Source organism: Salmo trutta, chromosome 10 (genome assembly GCF_901001165.1).
Source record: "Salmo trutta chromosome 10, fSalTru1.1, whole genome shotgun sequence".
Lineage (NCBI taxonomy): Eukaryota > Metazoa > Chordata > Actinopteri > Salmoniformes > Salmonidae > Salmo > Salmo trutta.
In genome coordinates, this window is record NC_042966.1 from 35,785,572 (window position 1) to 35,808,284 (window position 22,713).

Sequence of the window (22,713 nt, forward strand, 5' to 3'; positions counted from 1 at the left end):
AGGCAAAGTCATAAACCCCGCCTATTTCTATAACTTTTACTCAAGACTGTGGTTGTTACTGCCTGGGCCAGAGGCAAAGTCATAAACCCCGCCTATTTCTATAACTTTTACTCAAGACTGTGGTTGTTACTGCCTGGGCCAGAGGCAAAGTCATAAACCCCGCCTATTTCTATAACTTTTACTCAAGACTGTGGTTGTTACTGCCTGGGCCAGAGGCAAAGTCATAAACCCCGCCTCTTTTTAACATCTGATTTTAAATCTTACCCGAATCTTAAAGGAAAATTCCACCCAAAAACTTTGTCTACATCGTAAAAATTCATTAAAACCAAAATGTGCTTTTTCATTTAAATTTAAGGTTAGGGTTCAGCATAAGATTAGCAGTGTGTTTAAAGGAAAACTATATTTTGGTATTTGTTTCATTAGTCCACTGTTGATATAGTCCGAAAATGTTTTGCATGTCAGCAATCAAGTTTTCAAGAAAGTTTAACTTTCAATATACAGAAATACAGCCGGTATGATCTTGAAAACTTGATTGCTGACATGTAAAACATTTTCGGACTTTATCAACAGTGGACTAATGAAACAAATACCATAATATAGTTTTAGGGTGGATTTTTGCTTTAACCACACTGCTAACCTTATGCCTAACCCTAACCTTAAATTAAGACCAAAAAGCATTTTTTGGTTTAGACAAATATTTACGATATAGACAATTTTGACTTTGCCGCTGGCCCATCTAGTGGAAACCCAAGACAAGGCGGGTTTAAACAATATAAAACAAAAACCTGGCCAGTAAACCAGTTCATTAACTCACTATAATGACATTCTCGTTACATCATTTAAAGTGTATGACACCATGTTGCAGCCCAGTCACGGACGAACAAGTTTGATTAAAAAATAAATAAAATGAAGGAAGATGACACTATCGTGCGAACCAGAACTGTACCGTGCAGATTATAATATTATATTTACAGATTGTCCTTTTCAGCACAGTTCCAGCAACTATGGTGGATGCAGTACAGCTTGGCCTGACTTGGTTTGGCTTGGCATAGAAATGTGAAAATAGTATAGTTGAGCTGTTCTTTTTAAAGAGGCAACACACACAGAGAAGCGAGACCGATAAACAGGATGGAAGTAGAGAGGGACTTAGCAGCTGTGTGCTTGAATTAGAACTTTATTAACTGAGTTTGGCTTCGGAGAAAGAAAATATGGCATAAAGAACAGGAGAGAGAGGGGGAGTTGGGGAGACGGGGAGACGGGGAGACGGGGAGACGGGGAGTTGGGGAGACGGGGAAATTAAAATGAGTATGAGAACAGTGAGAGGAAGAGCTTCTGAAATGAAGGTATAAAACTGAAAATATAATAAAATATATTTGCTTAAGCCTCTGAAAGTAAGGTATATAAATAGTAAATCTGACTTTCTGCTTAAGGAGTTTATCAGTAAATTTGATTTAAGCCATGGTGAATGGGGAATTAACCACAGTGGCATGAGAGGACTAAAACAGAGGAAGGGAGAGAACGAGAGAAAGATCGAGAAAAGTAGAGAGGGGGAGAGGGACAGATTGGACAGAGTGGTTGAATAATGGAAAATGCAAGCAAATGAGAAGAGTGAGATAGAGGAAGAAAGATCATGGTCCACAAGAGGCTCAAAACGTGTCAGTCCACTTATCTCACACCCACACACACTTTCTCTCTCTCATGAAATGTCACCCCACCCCCCCACATTACCACAGAGCACATCAGCCTGAGGAGTTTCACTGAATTCTATAAATCACCACGGCAACAGAACGTTGATATGGAACTGTCTGTGACACAACATCAATCTTTGTATATTTGTTAACGGTCACAGTAGAGGGATTTTGATGTTTGTGTTGATTTATTTTACAATTCAACCACACATCTGAAGACAATGCATTTCAAATCATTGAGGACAACACAAAAGAGTTTATCAACTTATTAGATGGGACTTGTAAAGCAAAAGTCCTGACTTTGTCATACTTCTTCTTCTGCACGCTACTCCTCTTATAATCGTTTAAGCTAGAAACACCATTAAAATGTGCAGACTGCTCTGGAATAGTCTGCTTGTATACACCTTTTTGATATTTGATATACTATTGTATTTTTTGTCCTTTTTGTCCATCTACATTCACTTTAAGTGGAACTGACAGCGTTTGATCTACTTTGCAGATATGAAACCAACAAACAATCATAATATCAGCAAAAAATATACAATTCCTAGTTTATACTACAAAAGCAACTTTGCAGGTTTTAAAAATAGGTTCTTTTTGACTCAACATTCCATGACGTACACTAAGGCATTGTTGGAGAATAGATGGATGCAGTTCAATGCATGATTAATATAATTCACCAATACATTTCTTGGTAGTCCCAAAAATATAGTAATCAGGTTGCAAATCACAGCTGGCCTGGTACATTGTTTGCTTCCTCCATTCAGGATGTACTGTTTCAGTTTCAATGACAAAACATTTGGGGAAAAACTGACAAATGTAACTAAGTCTGGGAATGTCAGTACAATCAAACTAGTAAGGACAATGATCACAAGTCAGTCATAACGTGGCTAATAGGCTAGCATATCTACATACACTACCGTTCAAAAGTTTGGGGTCACTTTCGAAATTTCCTTGTTTTTGAAAGAAAAGCAAATTCTTTGTCCATTAAAATAACATCAAATTGCACAGAAATATAGTGTAGACATTGTTAATGTTGTAAATGACTATTGTAGCTGGAAATGGCTGATTTTTAATGGAATATCTACAGAGGCCCATTATCAGCAACCATCACTCCTGTGTTCCAATGGCACGTTGTGTTAGCTAATCCAAGTTTATCATTTTAAAAGGCTAATTGATCATTAGAAAAACCTTTTGCAATTATGTTAGCACAGCAGAAAACTGTTGTTCTGATTAAAGAAGCAATAAAACTGTCCCTCTTTAGACTAGTTGCATATCTGGAGCATCAGCATTTGTGGGTTCAAATACAGGCTCAAAATGTCTAGAAACAAATAACTTTTTTCTGCTCACTAAAATGCTGTCAGATCCACTTTAATGTGACTTTTTTCAACATTCTAAAGCTCCCATTGTGACATCATCACTTCCATTCACTGTAAATGCAACAATGCAACTTTTGAGACAAATCAGCCACTTTGATGACTTTGCCAAACACTTACACAAAACGTTAAAAGAGGGTATAACATCTTCCTCTACTTCTCTGCTATTCAAATCTGAAATAATAACAGAATTATCTGGTACCAATCATACATTACAGCTGTTCAAGTGACTGCATCAAAATATTTTCTGTAACTTTTTCTAAATAACTGACATTTTGGCCCCTTTCCGAGCAAGTTAGATAAAAAGTTAGAATGTATGGCATCTTCGTCTACTTCTCTGCTATTCAAATCTGTCCACGGAATAAAAATATCCGATACGGATCTAACGATAGAACTGTTTTAGGAGCTGCATTAACACATTTTTTCAAACTTTTTCCAAACAACTGCAGTTTTGACCACTTTTTAATAAAATAAAATAAATGTAACCTTTATTTAACTAGGAAAGTCAGTTAAGAACAAATTATTATTTACAATGACGGCCTACCCCAGGCCAAACCTGGACGACGCTGGGCCAATTTCAATTTCACTTAACCAAGAACTTTGACAAAAAATGTGGAGGGTATGACATCTTGGTCTACTTCGCTGCTATTCATATCTGGAATTGAAACATAAATATATTGTACAGATACAACTGTTTTAGTAACGGCATGAACAACTTTCATCTTCATTTTTTGAAACAGCTGCCGTTTTGACCACTTTCCCAGCACTTTTAGACAAAAACTTATTAAAGGGTATGACATCTTGGTCTACTTCTATGCTATTAAAATATGGAAATGAGAACATAAATATCTATTAAAGAGGTACAGCTGTTTTAGTAACCACGTCAAATAATTTAGCTAACTTCCCACTGTTGAATTAACTGCCATGGAACTTTTAAAAACTTTTAAAAACATTCTATATCTTCAACCATACATGAATTCCTTTATCATACCAAATCAGTCCAACTTATCCTCATTTTAACCCTTCATCCATTAGGTCTTCTCTATCCCTGTATACTTACTTTATGTATCTATCCTATTTATTTATCTATCCATGTATGTATATATCCTATTTATTTATCTATCCATTTATTTATCTATCCTATTTATTTATCTATCCATGTATGTATATATCCTTACTTTATTTATCTATCCATGTATGTATATATCCTATTTATTTATCTATCCATGTATGTATCTATCCTATTTATTTATCTATCCATTTATTTATCTATCCTATTTATTTATCTATCCATTTATTTATCTATCCTATTTATTTATCTATCCATGTATGTATATATCCTATTTATTTATCTATCCATGTATGTATCTATCCTATTTATTTATCTATCCATTTATTTATCTATCCTATTTATTTATCTATCCATTTATTTATCTATCCTATTTATTTATCTATCCATGTATGTATCTATCCTATTTATTTATCTATCCATTTATTTATCTATCCTATTTATTTATCTATCCATTTATTTATCTATCCTATTTATTTATCTATCCATGTATGTATATATCCTATTTATTTATCTATCCATGTATGTATCTATCCTATTTATTTATCTATCCATTTATTTATCTATCCTATTTATTTATCTATCCTATTTATTTATCTATCCATGTATGTATACATCCTATTTATTTATCTATCCAGTCATAACTTCCTTTTAACATCTTTATCCTTTGATTAAGAAATTAATGTATGGTTGAAGTAAGGGATAAATGCTTGGGATAATATAAAGTTTTACAATTGCCTCCTACTCTGTTATTACAGTTTGCATATCCTGTGGTATTCTAGTAGGATGGTGTATAAGAGTGTAGTATGCTAGTCTGAGTCTAGTTGTTTGTGATGAAATATGTGATATAACTGCCCCACAATCTAAAGTAATCAGACCATTTATTTGACTAAATTAACTTTGACTATATTTAACTTCTTGGCTTAAGTAAAACGTTTTAAACTTCTTCCTCTACCAGAAACATACTTGTAAAGAGTTAAAGCAAGTCCCACCAATTTTTCTTCATGGAAAATTACTATCTAGTTTCCATTGTGGTCCTCTTGTTTTGGCAGGAAATAAACTTGTTTCTGTTATCCTGGATGATTAGAGGTGACCTACCTTTAGTTGCTGCAGGTCTGACTGTTGGACAAAGAAATGCCTGGAAACTGGAAGCACACAGCTCACTGACAGTCCCCATCATTACACTGTGTCTGTGTGAGTGTTGAACTAGGTGTTGAACTAGGTGTTGAACTAGGTGTTGAACTAGGTGTTGAACTAGGTGTTGAACTAGGTGTTGAAGCTAAGTGTTGAACTAGGTGTTGAACTAGGTGTTGAACTAGGTGTTGAACTAGGTGTTGAACTAGGTGTTGAACTAGGTGTTGAACTAGGTGTTGAAGCTAAGTGTTGAAGCTAAGTGTTGAACTAGGTGTTGAACTAGGTGTTGAACTAGGTGTTGAACTAGGTGTTGAACTAGGTGTTGAACTAGGTGTTGAAGCTAAGTGTTGAACTAGGTGTTGAACTAGGTGTTGAACTAGGTGTTGAACTAGGTGTTGAACTAGGTGTTGAACTAGGTGTTGAACTAGGTGTTGAACTAGGTGTTGAAGCTAAGTGTTGAACTAGGTGTTGAACTAGGTGTTGAACTAGGTGTTGAACTAGGTGTTGAACTAGGTGTTGAAGCTAAGTGTTGAACTAGGTGTTGAACTAGGTGTTGAACTAGGTGTTGAACTAGGTGTTGAACTAGGTGTTGAACTAGGTGTTGAACTAGGTGTTGAACTAGGTGTTGAAGCTAAGTGTTCCGATGTTCTTAGTGTCTCCTCTTTTCTCTGTCCTCTTCTTTCTTCCCTGTTTCTCTCTTCTTGTCTTGTGACTCTGTCTGTCCCTACAGGCAGCACCCCTCCACACACAGGTTTATCAATCCCACTGTCGAGGCGCAGTTTCTGGGTCCAGCTCACTAGGCGCTCCCCTGAATGATCCAACCTCCAGTGCTCTCTCCCGTCCTCTGCCAAACACTAATTCACTCTCCTATGAGTGCGCTCTTATTTTCTCTCTCCCCCCACTCTCTCTCCTCTTCACTGTCATTAATTTACTTGACCTCCCTCCTCTATTTTTCAGTTTGCTGCTTACTCACTCTCTTTCCAACACCCCCTCTCTCTCTAGCAGTTGCTGAAGTATTCTTAGAACGGATTACATATTACACAAGCAAACACACACACACACACCTTCTGCTCCCCTTTTTTACTATTAAAATAATGTAGCTTTCGTCTCTCTGTGTTTCATAATTTTCCTTGAATTTGCAAGAGGCTGAATGTATTGCACAGGAGAAAGCATCCGAGCGAGTGAAACAACGCCCCTCTGTCTCTCTACGTGTAGGCCGTCTATCTGATGCTGTCTGGTCCAAACGAGTATGACATTGTTGCTGCCCGTAGCATTGAATGGAATGCAAGGGAAGCCAGCGAGCATTTGGCCTCCCTTGAAGAAAAAAAGTATAAAAACTTTGCCAATCAGTGTTGAGCTAAACTGAGCGAGGGCAACTGTGAATGGTCCTGGTGCACCAAAAAAAAAAAGTGACAAGGGAAGCTTGCTTGGATTTTGACTTCAGTCCTATCAAATTGCATGAGAGCATACGGCATTGACAGAAACAACTTGAATTGTTGCATCTCGTTGTGTTGTCCTCCGGTGGCTAGCTAACTAGCTAAGATTGTCCCTTTCCTAAATTAGCCATGGATGGAGATAGGGATTTGGACTTGGTTTTACTTAATTCTCTATACTGGCCAATGATTCTAACGGCGATTCTAATCCAACCATTAATTCATACACTTTATAATGCTATCTCCTAGTAGCATTTCCACCAACAACACCCTTTATAATGCTATTTCCTAGTAGCATTCCCATCAACAACACCCTTTATAATGCTATTTCCTAGTAGCATTCTCACCAACAACACCCTTTATAATGCTATTTCCTAGTAGCATTCTCACCAACAACACCCTTTATAATGCTATTTCCTAGTAGCATTCCCACCAACATCTCCCTTTATAATGTTTCCTACATGTTTCAAGCAGACCACCATAGTCACTGTGCCGAAGAACGCAAAGGTAACCTGTCTAAATGACTATTGTCCCATAGCACTCACATCTTTAGCCATGAACAGCTTTGAAAGTCTGGTGATGGCTCACATCTAGGGCTGTTACGGTGACGGTATTACCGCCACACCGGCAGTCACCATTCATGATGGCAGTCAAATTCCATGTGACCATTTAATCACGGTAATTAGTCTTTTCCAAGCTCTGAATCTGCTGCTGGTCATTAGTAGCCTACCAAACTTGCTAACTGCCTGGTACTCAGCACTCTATTGTCCCTCTAATCACTCTGACATCAATGCAAATGTAATTGTAAAATTAATCAAACACTTAATGAGAGCCCATGAGCTCATGTTGCGCAACATTTTTACAGGCTATGCAATTGCATGAGAAAACAGAGTGATGGCCTCTATTAAAAAGAAGAGGATCCCATCAGCTTTCTATATGCTAGGCCTACTACATTTATTTCTAAACCTTCCTAATATTAAACACGTTGCTTATCTTTAAAACAGGAGTATAGACTACCTAGCTGGCATGAAAATAAACCACAGGAAAAGCGTCCTCCATTCGCTATTTAAATGCATAGTTTAATTTTTTTTCCCCCCTCTGCCCGACAGGTGCATAATAATGGTCCATTCTAAATCAAAACAAAATTCACACATATATTATTTACTATATGTAAAGACAAGATTAAATCAAGAATAGTGTGATCGGTGACAATATTAGCCTATGACTTGTGAATCATGCCCAGCTTAAGGCAAACAGCGCATGCTTTTTTTGTTGTTGACTTTTTCAAATCATAGTCACACACCTCATGTAGCATAGCCCATAGGCCAATATGTTTTGATAAGGGTTGTATCACAACTAAAGTGGCCAAATAACTTCTTAAAATTAAGCACATTAATCCGCTTTACAGCGGGTGTAGAGCCTATTTGGCATACATACGCAGCGCATGAGTTTCAAGTTTGGGGAAGCTCATTTTCACCAGTGGAAATGCGTTCTCTGGAGTGATGAATCACGCTTCACCATCTTGCAGTCTAACGGACGAATCTGAGTTTGGCGATTGCCAGGAGAACGCTACCTGCCCCAATACATAGTGTCAACTGTAAAGTTTGGTGGTGGAGGAATAATGGTCTGAGACTGTTTTTCATGGTTTGGGCTAGGCCCCTTAGTTCCAGTGAAGGGAAATATTAACGCAACAGCATACAATGACATTCTAGACGATTCTGTGCTTCCAAGTTTGTGGCAACAGTTTGGGGAAGTCCCTTTCCTGTTTCAGAATGACAATGCCCCCGTGCACCAAGCGAGATCCATACAGAAATGGCTTGTCGAGATTGGTGTGGAAGAACTTGACTGTCCTGTATAGAGCCCTGACTTCAACCGTATCGAACACCTATGGGATGAATTGGAACACCGACTGCGAGCCAGGCCTGATCGCCTAACATCAGTGCCAGACCTCACTAATGCTCTTGTGGCTGAATGTTCCACGACCAGGTGTCTACATACTTTTGGCCATGTAGTGTCTGTACCTCTATAACCTCGTACCCCTGCACATCGACTAAGTAGTGGTACCCTGTGTATATAGACAAGTTATTATAACCATTATGTGTATTTATTATTACTTTTATTAATACGTGTTTTACTTTTCTATTGTTTCTCTATTTTCTTTCTCCCTGCATTGTTGGGAAGAGCCCGTCCGTAAGCATTTCACAGTTAGTCTACACCTGGTATTTACAAAGCATTTGACAAATAACGTTTTATATTTATTTGATTTAATGGTTCACTTTTTCCAAGTGTCTTGTCTTCTGCTCTCCCTCCCTTTTCTCTCTAAATCCTTGTCTCTCATTCTCTTTTCAGTTATTTGTTCGTTCTTTGTTTCCCCTTTGTTGCTCAACCCTCTCTGTTCTTCTTCTCTCCTTTCTCTTCTTCTTCTCTCCTCTCTGTTCTTCTTCTCTCCTTTTTCTTCTTCTTCTCTCCTTTCTCTTCTTCTTCTCTCCTTTCCTATTTATTCAAATTAGTTCTGAACTCTAGTGCAGTTCCTCTGTGACCACATTCAACCTGTCTCAACCACCACCCTTGACTGCCCCTGACCTTGACTAACTAAGACTGACCTTGGCCTTTACATGCCTAAGGCTCTAGGTTTCATCTCTCGAGAGCCAACTTCTGAAAATGAGCAGTTTGACATAGGGGGAGGAAAGGATGAGAGCAGACACACACACAAACATACGAATGGGGGACCTACTTGGAAAGGCCTCAATCTTTTTCTCAGAGTAAATATATTTTCTATCGCTAATTAAATCTCTGTGTCTATCTCACTCGTGGAGTTGCTTGGAAACAACAGACTCATTCATAATTGGGTGGGGGGTTTGAAGCCTTTGAAATTTGGTTTATTTGTTTACTTTCGCTTTCAAGGACAGTGACACTTTCTCTAAGAACATTTCACGCACACACACTCACACACACACACAGAGTCAGGCCGGGATAAAATCTGATCATGTTTTGTCGGCTGTGCACCTTTAAAAGGCAATGTTTCCACATTCACGGTAAACGGTGCATATTCCGGCTCAATTGGAAATTACCTGTAAATCTATCGTTGATCGGAATCAATCATGGGCTCAGAGTGACGATCCTTTACGATCTTTTCTGCTGCGTGGGAAATAAACTTAATGTGACTGCTGGTCTCGGACTTCTCTTGTAATGGATTTTCTTAGAGAAGTGGAGGAGTCAGGCGCAGGACACAGGGATGAAGGTAAACAAAACGTGTTTACTAAAATGTTTCAATCCATCTTCTCATAAAAATACATAGTCTGGAGAAACACCTCCAACTACACTAAACAGACAAACAATCACCGACAAGACAAACAGGAAATGCAGAGGTTTAAATAATGAACATAATTAGGGAAACTCAAAACAGGTGTACACAATAAAGACAAAACCAAACGAACAGTGAAACATCGATCGGTGGCAACTAGTAAGCCGGTGACGTCGACCGCCGAACGCCGCCCGAACAAGGAGAGGAGTCGTGACAGTACCCCCCCCCCCCCCCCCCCCCCCCCCCGACGCGCGGCTCCAGCAGCGCGCCGACACCGGCCTCGGGGACAACCCGGAGGACGGGGAGCAGGGCGATCCGGACGGAAGCGATGAAAATCCTGGATTAACGATGGATCCAGGATGTCTTCCGCCGGTACCCAGCTTCGCTCCTCCGGGCCATACCCCTCCCACTCCACGAGGTACTGAAGGCCCCTCGCCCGACGTCTGGAGTCCATAATGGCTCGTACGGTATATGCCGGGGCCCCCTCGATGTCCAGAGGGGGCGGAGGAACCTCCCGTACCTCCAACTGCTGGAGCGGACCAGCCACCACCGGCCTGAGGAGAGACACATGGAACGAGGGGTTAATACGGTAATCAGGGGGGAGCTGTAACCTATAACAAACCTCGTTCAATCTCCTCAGGACTTTAAATGGCCCCACAAACCGCGGACCCAGCTTCCGGCAGGGCAGGTGAAGGGGCAGGTTTCGGGTCGAGAGCCAGACCCGATCCCCCGGTGCATAAACCGGGGCCTCAATGCGGTGGCTGTCGGCACTCGCCTTTTGCCGCCTGATGGCTCGTTGCAGACGTACATGGGCAGCGTTCCATGTCTCCTCCGAGTGCCGAAACCATTCATCCACCGCAGGAGCCTCGATCTGGCTCTGATGCCATGGTGCCAGGACCGGCTGATACCCTAGCACACACTGAAAAGGGGTAAGGTTAGTGGAAGAGTGGCGTAAGGAATTTTGGGCCATCTCCGCCCAAGGGATAAATGATGCCCACTCTCCCGGCCGGTCCTGGCAATAGGACCGCAGAAACCTACCCACCTCTTGGTTGACTCTTTCCACCTGCCCATTACTCTCGGGGTGGAACCTTGAGGTAAGACTGACCGAGACCCCCAGGCGTTCCATAAACGCCCTCCAGACTCTAGACGTAAATTGGGGACCCCGATCAGAGACTATATCCTCAGGCACCCCGTAGTGCCGGAATACATGGGTAAATAGGGCCTCCGCAGTCTGTAGGGCCGTAGGGAGACCGGGCAAAGGAAGGAGACGGCAGGACTTAGAAAACCGATCCACAACGACCAGGATCGTGGTGTTCCCCTATGACGGGGGAAGATCCGTCACGAAATCCACCGATAGGTGTGACCACGGTCGTTGCGGCACGGAAAGGGGTTGTAATTTCCCTCTGGGCAGATGTCTAGGTGCCTTGCACTGTGCACATACCGAACAGGAGGAGACATAAACCCTCACGTCCTTGGCTAACGTGGGCCACCAGTACTTCCCCGTAAGGCAGCGCACTGTCCGACCTATACCAGGATGACCAGAGGAGGGTGATGTGTGGGCCCAACAGATCAAACGATCGCGAACATCAAACGGCACGTACACGCGCCCAACGGGACACTGGGAGGGAGTGGGTTCTGCACGTGACGCCCGTTCGATGTCCGCGTCCACCTCCCATACCACCGGTGCCACCAGGCATGAGGCTGGAATTATGGGAGTGGGCTCTGTGGACCGCTCCTCTGTATCATACAGCCGGGACAGTGCGTCTGCCTTGACGTTCTGGGAACCTGGTTTATAAGAAAGAGTGAAAGAAAAGCGTGTGAAAAACATAGCCCACCTAGCCTGGCGAGGGTTCAGTCTCCTCGCTGCCCGAATATACTCCAGATTTCGGTGGTCAGTCCAAATGAGGAAAGGGTGTCTAGCCCCCTCAAGCCAATGTCTCCACGCTTTCAGAGCCCCGACAACAGCTAACAACTCCCTATCCCCCACGTCATAGTTTCGCTCCGCCGGGCTGAGCTTCTTCGAAAAGAAAGCACAGGGGCGGAGTTTTGGTGGGTTACCCGAGCGCTGAGATAGCACAGCCCCTATTCCAGCCTTGGATGCATCCACCTCAACTATGAACGCTAAGGAGGGATCAGGATGCGCCAGCACTGGAGCCGTGGTAAACAGAGCCTGAGTTCTAAAATCCAGTGCAAACTCCCGAGCGCTCCTCATCTCCTGCTTTAAATGGAACAAGCGCTCTCCCGCCGCTTTTCCTTCTGGTGGATGATCAAACACTGCCCGAAAGCGGCGGGAGAAGTCCTCGTAGTTTTCCCGAGTCGGGTCTTCCACCTCCCAGATGGCGTTGGCCCACTCCAGGGCTTTACCAGTCAAACAGGAGATGAGGGCGCTCACTCTCTCGCGTCCCGAGGGCGGCGGCTGGCTCTAGCTGGAGTAGGAACCCCTGACACCCGGCAGCTGCTCCGTCATACGCTCCCGGGAGCGAGAGCCGAATCCCACCGGATCCAGACGGCGGTTGGATAGGATCCAGAGGTGTGCCGGGCGGTGGTGTGGCTGGGTCGACGGGACATCCTTTCCTCTCTACTCTCTCCATGGTCAGCAGCACGCAATCCATGGCCGTCATTAGATCCTGGATCATTTTAGCCTGCTGCTGAACGTGCTCCTCTATATGACTAGGAGAACTGGCTGCTCCTGCTGACTCCATTTGTGGTCGGTGATTCTGTAATGGATTTTCTTAGAGAAGTGGAGGAGTCAGGCGCAGGACACAGGGATGAAGGTAAACAAAACGTGTTTACTAAAATTTATCAATCCATCTTCTCAGAAAAATACATAGTCTGGAGAAACACCTCCAACTACACTAAACAGACAAACAATCACCGACAAGACAAACAGGAAATGCAGAGGTTTAAATAATGAACATAATTAGGGAAACTCAAAACAGGTGTACACAATAAAGACAAAACCAAACGAACAGTGAAACATCGATCGGTGGCAACTAGTAAGCCGGTGACGTCGACCGCCGAACGCCGCCCGAACAAGGAGAGGGGCCGACTTCGGCGGGAGTCGTGACATCTCTCCTCCTTACTCTCTCCTCCTTACTCTCTCCTCCTTACTCTCTCCTCCTTTCTCTCTCCTCACTCTCTCCTCCTTTCTCTCTCCTCCTTTCTCTCTCCTCCTTTCTCTCCTCCTTACTCTCTCCTCCTTTCTCTCTCCTCCTTTCTCTCTCCTCCTTACTCTCTCCTCCTTTCTCTCCCCTCCTTTCTCTCTCCTCCTTTCTCTCCCCTCCTTTCTCTCCTCCTTACTCTCTCCTCCTTTCTCTCTCCTCCTTTCTCTCTCCTCCTTACTCTCTCCTCCTTTCTCTCCCCTCCTTACTCTCTCCTCCTTTCTCTCTCCTTTCTCTCTCCTCCTTACTCTCTCCTCCTTTCTCTCTCCTCCTTTCTCTCTCCTCCTTACTCTCTCCTCCTTTCTCTCTCCTCCTTTCTCTCCTCCTTACTCTCTCCTCCTTTCTCTCCCCTCCTTTCTCTCTCCTCCTTTCTCTCTCCTTTCTCTCTCCTCCTTACTCTCTCCTCCTTACTCTCTCCTCCTTTCTCTCTCCTCCTTTCTCTCTCCTCCTTTCTCTCTCCTCACTCTCTCCTCCTTTCTCTCTCCTCCTTTCTCTCTCCTCCTTTCTCTCCCCTCCTTACTCTCTCCTCCTTTCTCTCTCCTCCTTACTCTCTCCTCCTTTCTCTCCCCTCCTTTCTCTCTCCTCCTTTCTCTCTCCTTTCTCTCTCCTCCTTACTCTCTCCTCCTTACTCTCTCCTCCTTTCTCTCTCCTCCTTTCTCTCTCCTCACTCTCTCCTCCTTTCTCTCTCCTCCTTTCTCTCTCCTCCTTTCTCTCTCCTCCTTACTCTCTCCTCCTTTCTCTCCTCCTTTCTCTCTCCTCCTTTCTCTCTCCTTACTCTCTCCTCCTTTCTCTCTCCTCCTTTCTCTCTCCTCCTTTCTCTCTCCTCCTTTCTCTCTCCTTTCTCTCTCCTCCTTTCTCTCTCCTCCTTTCTCTCTCCTCCTTTCTCTCCTCCTTTCTCTCTCCTCACTCTCTCCTCCTTTCTCTCTCCTCCTTTCTCTCTCCTCCTTTCTCTCCTCCTTTCTCTCTCCTCCTTTCTCTCTCCTCCTTTCTCTCCCCTCCTTTCACTCTTCTTCTTTTCATTCTTCTCATCCTTGTTCCGGAAACAGAAGAGAAGCAGAAATACAGCATTGTGTGTGAGAGGGTTGTATAACAATATTACCAAACTGACTCCAGACCAGTCAGCCAGGCTAGATCTAACGAGCCCTGGTGGGAAACCGAATCTATAAAACACTGAAACTAAAAAACAAAATTCTGTATGTGAAATAAGTACTTAATCAGATCTAAATTTAAAGTAGTCTGGCTGATACCAAACTGACTCCAGACCAGTCAGCCAAGCTAGATCTATAGCAGTCTGGCTGATACCAAACTGACTCCAGACCAGTCAGCCAAGCTAGATCTAAAGAGCCCTGGTGGGAAACTGAAGAGAACATTTCTGTGTCAAACAAACAACAGTTACCACCGGCCTGGTCGCCTGTTTCAATGAGGCACTGTGAGCGTGTTTCAATGAGGCACTGTGAGCGTGTTTCAATGAGGCACTGTGAGCGTGTTTCAATGAGGCACTGTGAGCGTGTTTCAAGTTTTATTAGTCTTATGTACATGGTTGCTCTTATAATACAGGAAGGCAAAATGTATATTCCAATATTTACACATATCAGGGAAGGGGGGAATTTGGGGGCGAGTGTTTAAACTGTTAGCAATAGTACATCAAAGTCTGGTAGCATCAGTGTGTGTGTGTGTGTGTGTGTGTGTGTGTGTGTGTGTGTGTGTGTGTGTGTGTGTGCGCATGCATGCGCGTGTGAGTGCATGTGTGCTAAGGTGTGGAGAGTCAGTGCAGGTGGTCAGTCCAGTTCAAGTGTTCAGCAGTTTAATGGCTTATAGATAGAAACTGTCTCTGAGATTGTTGGTATTAGACCTCATGCTCCGATACTGTCTGCCCAATGGTACGGGAATGAACAGGAAGTGACCTCACGCTGGGGTGTATGTGGTCCTTGTTGATGCGCACCGTTTCAAGTAGATGTCCTCAGTGGTGTACCGTACTTAAGTAAAAATACTTTAAAGTACTACTTCAGTAGTTTTTTGGGGTATCTGTACTTTACTTTACTATTTATATTTTTTACTACTTTTACTTTTACTTCACTACATTCGTAAAGAAAATAATGCACTTTTTACTCCTTATATTTTCCCTGACTCCCAAAACTCGTTACATTTTGAATGCTTAGCAGGACACAAAATGGTCTAATTCACACACTTATCAAGAGAACATCCCTACTGCCTCTGATCTCGCAGATTCACTAAACACAAATGCTTTGTTTGTAAATGATGTCTGACTGTTGAAGCTTGCCCCTGGCTATCCGTAAATTTAAAAAACAAGAAAATCGTGCCATCTGGTGCCATCTGGGTTGCTTAATATAAGGAATTTGAAATGATTTATTCTTTTACTTTTACTTTTGATACTTAAGTATATTTAAAACCAAATACTTTTAGACTTTTACTCAAGTGGTATTTTACTGGGTGACTTTCCCTTTTACATGAGTCATTTTATTTTACGGTATGTTTACTTTTATTGAAGTATTACAATTGGGTACTTTTTCCACCACTGGATGTCCTGGATGGGTGGGAACACGGCCCCAGTGATGTACTGGGCCATCTTCACCACCTGCTGGAGGGACTTGCGGTTGTGGATGGAGCAATTCCTGTACTAGGCCATAATGCAACTGGTCAGGACGCTCTCGATGGTCCAGCAGTAGTATTTGGAGAGGTGAATTTCTTCAGCCACCTTAGGGCTCCCGAGCGGCGCAGCAGTCTAAGGCACTGCATCTCAGTGCTAGAGGTGTCACTACAGACCCTGATTCGATTCCAGGCTGTATCACAACTGGCTGTGATTGGGAGTCCCATAGGGTGGCGCACAATTGGCCCAGCTTTGTCTGGGTTTGGCCGGTGTAGACCGCCATTGTAAATAAGAATTTGTTCTTAACTGACTTGCCTAGTTAAATAAAGGTTAAAATAAAAATACATACAATAAATAGGAAGTAGAGATGCTGTTGCCCCCTCTTGACAAGAGTGGTGGTGTTGTTGGTCCATGTCAAGTACTCAGTGATGTAAAACTGCCTGCTCTCTCTAATGCAGTCCCATTGATGTAGATCATTGTAAAAAGAGATTATGGAAGCTATATAAATGTATTTATAAATGTCTACATTTATAGTTTATTATATTACAAACACCTTAATGCATACTTTTAAATTGTATTATGTGAGCTAAACAAACAAATAAAAAAAAATACCCAAATATTTTTTTTAAATTCCTTAAAGCATATATTTTTTAAAGGACTAATGTTACTGTCCCGACCAGTGGTGGAAAAAGTATCCAATCGTCATACTTGAGTAAAAGTAACAATTCCTTAATAGAAAATGACTCAAGTAAAAGTGAGTCACCCAATAAAATACTACTTGAGTAAAAGTCTAAAAGTATTTGGTTTTAAATATACTTAAGTATCAAAAGTAAATGTGATTGCTAAAATATACTTAAGTATCAAAAGTACAAGTCTAAATCACTTAAAACTCCTTACATTAAGCAAAGCAGACGGCCACATTTTCTATTTTTATTTACAGATAGCCAGAGGTACACTCCAACACTCAGAGATCGTTTACAGATAGCCAGGGGCACACTCCAACACTCAGAGATCGTTTACAGATAGCCAGGGGCACATTCCAACACTCAGGGATCGTTTACAGATAGCCAGGGGCACACTCCAACACTCAGAGATTGTTTACAGATAGCCAGAGGCACATTCCAACACTCAGAGATTGTTTACAGATAGCCAGGGGCACACTCCAACACTCAGAGATTGTTTACAGATAGCCAGGGGCACACTCCAACACACAGAGATAATTTACAAACTAAGCATGTGTTCTTCCACCAATGCATCATATCAAATGCGGTAGGGCATGTTCTGTACCTGTTGTGAGAGTCATACGTGCAAGCGGTTTTCACAATCAGTGCTCGATGCGGGCCAAGCGGCATCCACATTGAGAGTGTGTTAGCCTCTATCTCGGCAGGTCATGACGACAGCCAAGAGGGACCCATGGCTGGCTATCCATTGCTCTCCAATTGTATGAAGGGAGTTCGACGTCTGTGTCCAGCAGTGACCTGCTCAGTGCCAAGCTGGAACATTGACGTGGTGCTGTCAGCACTTGCTAAGCCGCCCTTGAGCCCTTAGAGTCGATGTCTTTGAAGCACTTATCCACGAAGGTGTCATTCCTGTTGGCTATTACTTCCACTAAGAGGGTGAGTTAACTTTTTCAGTGAGCACTGAATGTTTTTTCCGAATGGGTCCAGACAAGAGGAGTGTCACCCTCCATCTTAACCCTTCATTCTTGCCGAAGGTCCTGTCTGAAAGAAGTAAACTGGCCTTTATATTTTTCCGCATATGCCCCTCCTGCGACTGCTGGGTGTTTTTCCCCAAGTGTTCTGTGTCAGATCAGGGCCTACATTACACAGACACAGGCAATATGTCTGATTGGTTATTCATTTGCTATGGTGAGAGAGTTCTGGGCCAGAGCCAATCGATGCAAAGTCTCTCACATTGGATTGTGGACACTATTACTACAGCATATCGACTGGCCAGCTGGCCTCTGCCGTAGTGACGCATTCTACTAGAGGAGTAGCTACATCGTGGGCCCTGCTGTGAGGAGTTCCCCTCAATGACATTTGCGCCTCGGCCAGTTGGGCATCTTCTAGAGCCTTTTCTAGGTACTATCGAGTCAAGTTGCCCCCAACATTGAGATTGGGATGGTTGTGCTGGGTGTTGCCTCCATTTCCCTGAGTGGGAACGGAGGGACACAGCAACTATAACTGCCCTGAGCTCAGTCCAACATGACTTTGTTTTCTGTCTGGCCCTTAGCTAGTTCCTCGATGAATCTGGTATTGTGATACCATATTGGAGTGATCCAATGTAATGCTACATAATGAAGGTTATGTATGTAACCACAGTTATTACAGATATTGGATCACTCCAATCCTCTGTGTTGGTGATCTACGGCGCCTTGAAAAAGGACACGAGTTGGAACAAAGGAGTGAATGTAGTATTTCCAAATCTGGGAGGCTGAGAGATAAGTATGTAACTTCTGATTCATGATCCAGAAGTGTTTGTCAGTCGTAGGACATTTTTGCACGAATATTCTGAGCAAACAAAGTAATAATTAATGCAAAAATAGCAATAAAAAAGCAAAGTCCAGGGCCTTCCGAGCGGCGCAGGGGGAGCTGTGCGACTAGAGATTCTGTGCCACTAGAGATTCTGGGTTTGAGTCCAGGCTCTGTCGCAGCTGGCCGCGACCGGGAGGCCCATGGGGTGGCGCACAATTGGCCCAGCGTCGTCCGGGTTAGGGGAGGGTTTGGCCGGCAGGGATATCCTTGTCTCATCGCGCACTAGCGACTCCTGTGGCAGGCCGGGCGCAGTGCACGCTGACACGGTCGCCAGGTGTACGGTGTTTCCTCCGACACATTGGTACGGCTGGCTTACGGTTTGGATGGGCATTGTGTCAAGAAGCAGTGCGGCTTGGTTGGGCTGTGTTTCGGAGGACGCATGGCTCTTGACCTTCGCCTCTCCCGAGTCCATACGGGAGTTGCAGCGATGAGACAAGACTGTAACTACTACCAATTGGATACCACGAAATTGGGGACAAAAAAGGGTTAAAAAAAAAAAGATAAGTCCAGCAAGAGCCGTCAAGACGTGCACCATCCTCAGCACCGCTATCTTATAATAGTGCTTGTATGTCTGTTTCCAGATTACAGAGATGTTTTTACTACAGTAAGTGGCCCTGAAAGTGAGCACAAGCTCTCTATCTCCCTCTCTCTACCTCCCTCTTTCTCCCCTTTTCTTTCTCTCTCACCCATCCATCCACCCCAGACACTTCTCACAAATGCATCAAACCTGGTTGTCATGCCAACCAACACAGTTGAAAGGGAGAGGTTACTTTTGTAGAGAGAGAAAATTAAAACTTTCTCCTGCACTCAGATGATTGGTATTTCAAATAAAATTATAATAAAAATGTATTTGTCACATGCGTCGAACACAACAAGTGTAGTCTTTTGGCTTGGGTGTAGAAGCTGTTCAGGAGCCTTTTTGTTCCAGACTTGGCGCTCCGGTACCACTTGCCGTGCGGTAGCAGAGAGATCAGTCTGTGACTTAGGTGGCTGGAGTCTTTGACCATTTTTAGGGCCTGGTATAGAATTCATGGATGGCAGGGAGCTCTACCCTCTGTAGTGCCTTGCGGTCCAGATGCCAAACAGTTGTCATACCAAGTGGTGATGCAGCCAGTCAAGATGCTCTCAACGGTGCAGCTGTAGAATGTTTTGAGGATCTGAAGACTCATGCTAACTCTTTTCAGCCTCCTGAGGTGGAAGAGGCAGTGTTGTGCCCTCTTCACGACTGTGCGGGTGTGTTTGGACCATGATGGGTCCTTAATGTGGACAACGAGGAACTTAAAGCTCTCGACCCGCTCCACTACAGCCCTGTTGATATGAAATGGGTGTGTGCTTGGCCCTCCGTTTCCTGTAGTCCCACGATCAGCTCATATATTTTGCTGACGTTGAGGGAGAGGTTGTTGTCCTGGCACCACACCGCCAGGTCTCTGACCTCTTCCCTGTAGGTTGTTTCATCGTCGTCGGTGATCGGGCCTGTCGTTGGTGTGGAGTACAATAGAGATTGAGTCATCTGTGGATCTCTTGGGGTGGTATGTGAATTGGAGTGTGTCCAGGGTCTCTGGGATGATGGTGTTGATGTGAGCAATGACCAGCCTTTCAAAACATTTCCTGGCTACAGATGCTAGTGCTATGAGGCGATAGTCATTAGACAAGTTACCTTGGGGTTCTTGGGCACAGGGACTATGGTGGTTGAAACTGTACTGTAGGTATGACAGACTGGGTCATAGAGAGCCGGTGTAGTAGGATGTGTGTATTTGTATTTATTATGGATCCACATTAGCTCTATATGTGTGTGTGTGTGTGTGCGCGTGTGGAATGATGAGTGTGTGTGTGTGTGTGTGTGTGTGTGTGTGATTACCTGTGTGCTTGTAGATCAAATCATACTATGATTATGATAAAACATTATTTCTAGAAGTCTCCATCTTTGTCTGGATAACACTTGACTCTAAAACCAGAGGATTTTATACACTGGCCTGGTTGCCATTTCTGTTTTAGCCAACTCTCTTGCAATCAGACTAGTGCAAAAAAGTATCAGCACTCTGTCCTGTATGCCACACGGTGCTGCTATTGCTCCAAGGGACAAGCTTTTCCCCTCAACAATATATTCATTTTAAAACATACCCATTTTCACAGATGTTTCATATTTGGGCTTTGACATTTTTTGATTTTTTTTACAAAAACAAATAATTTTTCTGAACACCCCACGACATAAAGGACATTTTTTCCATCTCAGGCATCCAAACCCTATTATTAACGGACATTTTTGTTCCGATATGGACACCATTTGTCTTCAACCTCGTTATGGAAGTTGTCTGAATGTGATTATAAAAGATACTTGTAATAAAATCTAAAATTTCCCTTTTAATCATATGTCCCTCAAACTAATTCAATAATTGCAAATATAAAATGTACATAATATCTCATACTTTTGCTATACTCAAGCCTGAAATGGACACTGTGAAGCGAACTCAATTGTTTTATCAAAAGTATGGTTTCACTTCAGAATTTGAACTAAAATCTATATTCTCATGATTGCTCTAAACATTTCAGACTGAGCTCAACAAACATTAACTCCATATTTCATAACCTTTCCAAAATGGTGTCACAAAATGGTCATGTAACAGGGTTGAGACTAGGGTTACAGGGTTAAGACTAGGGTTACAGGGTTGAGACTAGGGTTACAGGGTTGAGACTAGAGTATCAGGGTTAAGACTAGGGTTACAGGGTTGAGACTAGGGTTACAGGGTTGAGAGTTACAGGGTTGAGACTAGGGTTACAGGGTTGAGACTAGGGTTACAGGGTTGAGACTAGGGTTACAGGGTTGAGACTAGGGTTACAGGGTTGAGACTAGGGTTACAGGGTTGAGACTAGGGTTACAGGGTTGAGACTAGGGTTACAGGGTTGAGACTAGGGTTACAGGGTTGAGACTAGGGTTACAGGGTTGAGACTAGGGTTACAGGGTTGAGACTAGGGTTACAGGGTTGAGACTAGGGTTACAGGGTTGAGACTGGGGTTACAGGGTTGAGACTAGAGTATCAGGGTTGAGACTAGGGTAACAGGGATGAAGAGACAAATACAGCTTCCTTATAAATTGCTTTTGTTTTCTCTAAAATTCACTCCAAGATTTAAACATATAAACATTGTAGTTCATAGATATAACCATAAATATAAATTTGAAATCAACTGAGTTGTATTAATCCAACTGCAGTAAAATACTAAACAAACAAAAACATAGCAGGAAAGAACACTGAACAGGTCACAATGAATCGGTCATCAGGTCAGAACAAGTCACCCTAAACAGGTCATCAGGTCAGAACAAGTCATCTGAACAGGTCATCAGAACAGGTCAGAACAGGTCATCTGAACAGGTCATCTGAACAGGTCATCAGAACAGGTCATCAGAACAGGTCATCAGAACAGGTCATCAGAACAGGTCAGAACAGGTCATCTGAACAGGTCATCAGAACAGGTCAACAGGTCAGAACAGGTCAACAGAACATGTCAACAGGTCATAAAAGGTCATCAAAGCAGGTCAACAGATCAGAACAGGTCACACTGAACAGGTCATCAGACCAGGTCAACAGGTCAGAACAGGTCACACTGAGCAGGTCATCAGAACAGGTCAACAGAACAGGTCAACAGATCAGACCAGGTCACACTAAACAGGTCATCAGGTCAGAACAGGTCATCAGAACAGGTCAACAGATCAGAGCAGGTCACACTGAACAGGTCATCAGGTCAGAACAGGTCTTCAGAACAGGTCAACAGGTCAGAACAGGTCACAATAAACAGGTCATCAGAACAGGTCAACAGGTCAGAACAGGTCACAGTGAAAAGGTCATCAGAGCAGGTCACACAGAACAGGTCAGAACGGGTCACACTGAACAGGTCATCAGAACTGGTCACCAGGTCAGAACAGGTCACACTGAACATTGTCAGAACAGGTCATCAGAACAGGTCAGACCAGGTCACACTGAACAGGTCTTCAGAACAGATCAGACTAAACAGGTCGTCAAAACAGGTCAACAGGTCATCAGAACAGGTCACACTGAGCAGGTCATCAGAACAGGTCAACAGGTCAGAACAAGTCACACTGAACAGGTCACACTGAACAGGTCATCAGAACAGGTCACATTAAACAGGTCATCAGGTCAGAACAGATCAACAGGTCATAAAAGGGTATTAGGACAGGTCACACTGAACAGGTCATCAGGTCAGAACAGGTCTTCAGAACAGGTTAACAGGTCAAACTGAACAGGTCAGAACATGTCATAAGACAGGTCACAGGTCAGAATGGGTCACACTGAACAGGTCATCAGAACAGGTCAAAACAGGTCACAGGTCCGAATGGGTCACACTGAACAGGTCATCAGAACAGGTCAACAGTTTAGAACAGGTCAACAGGT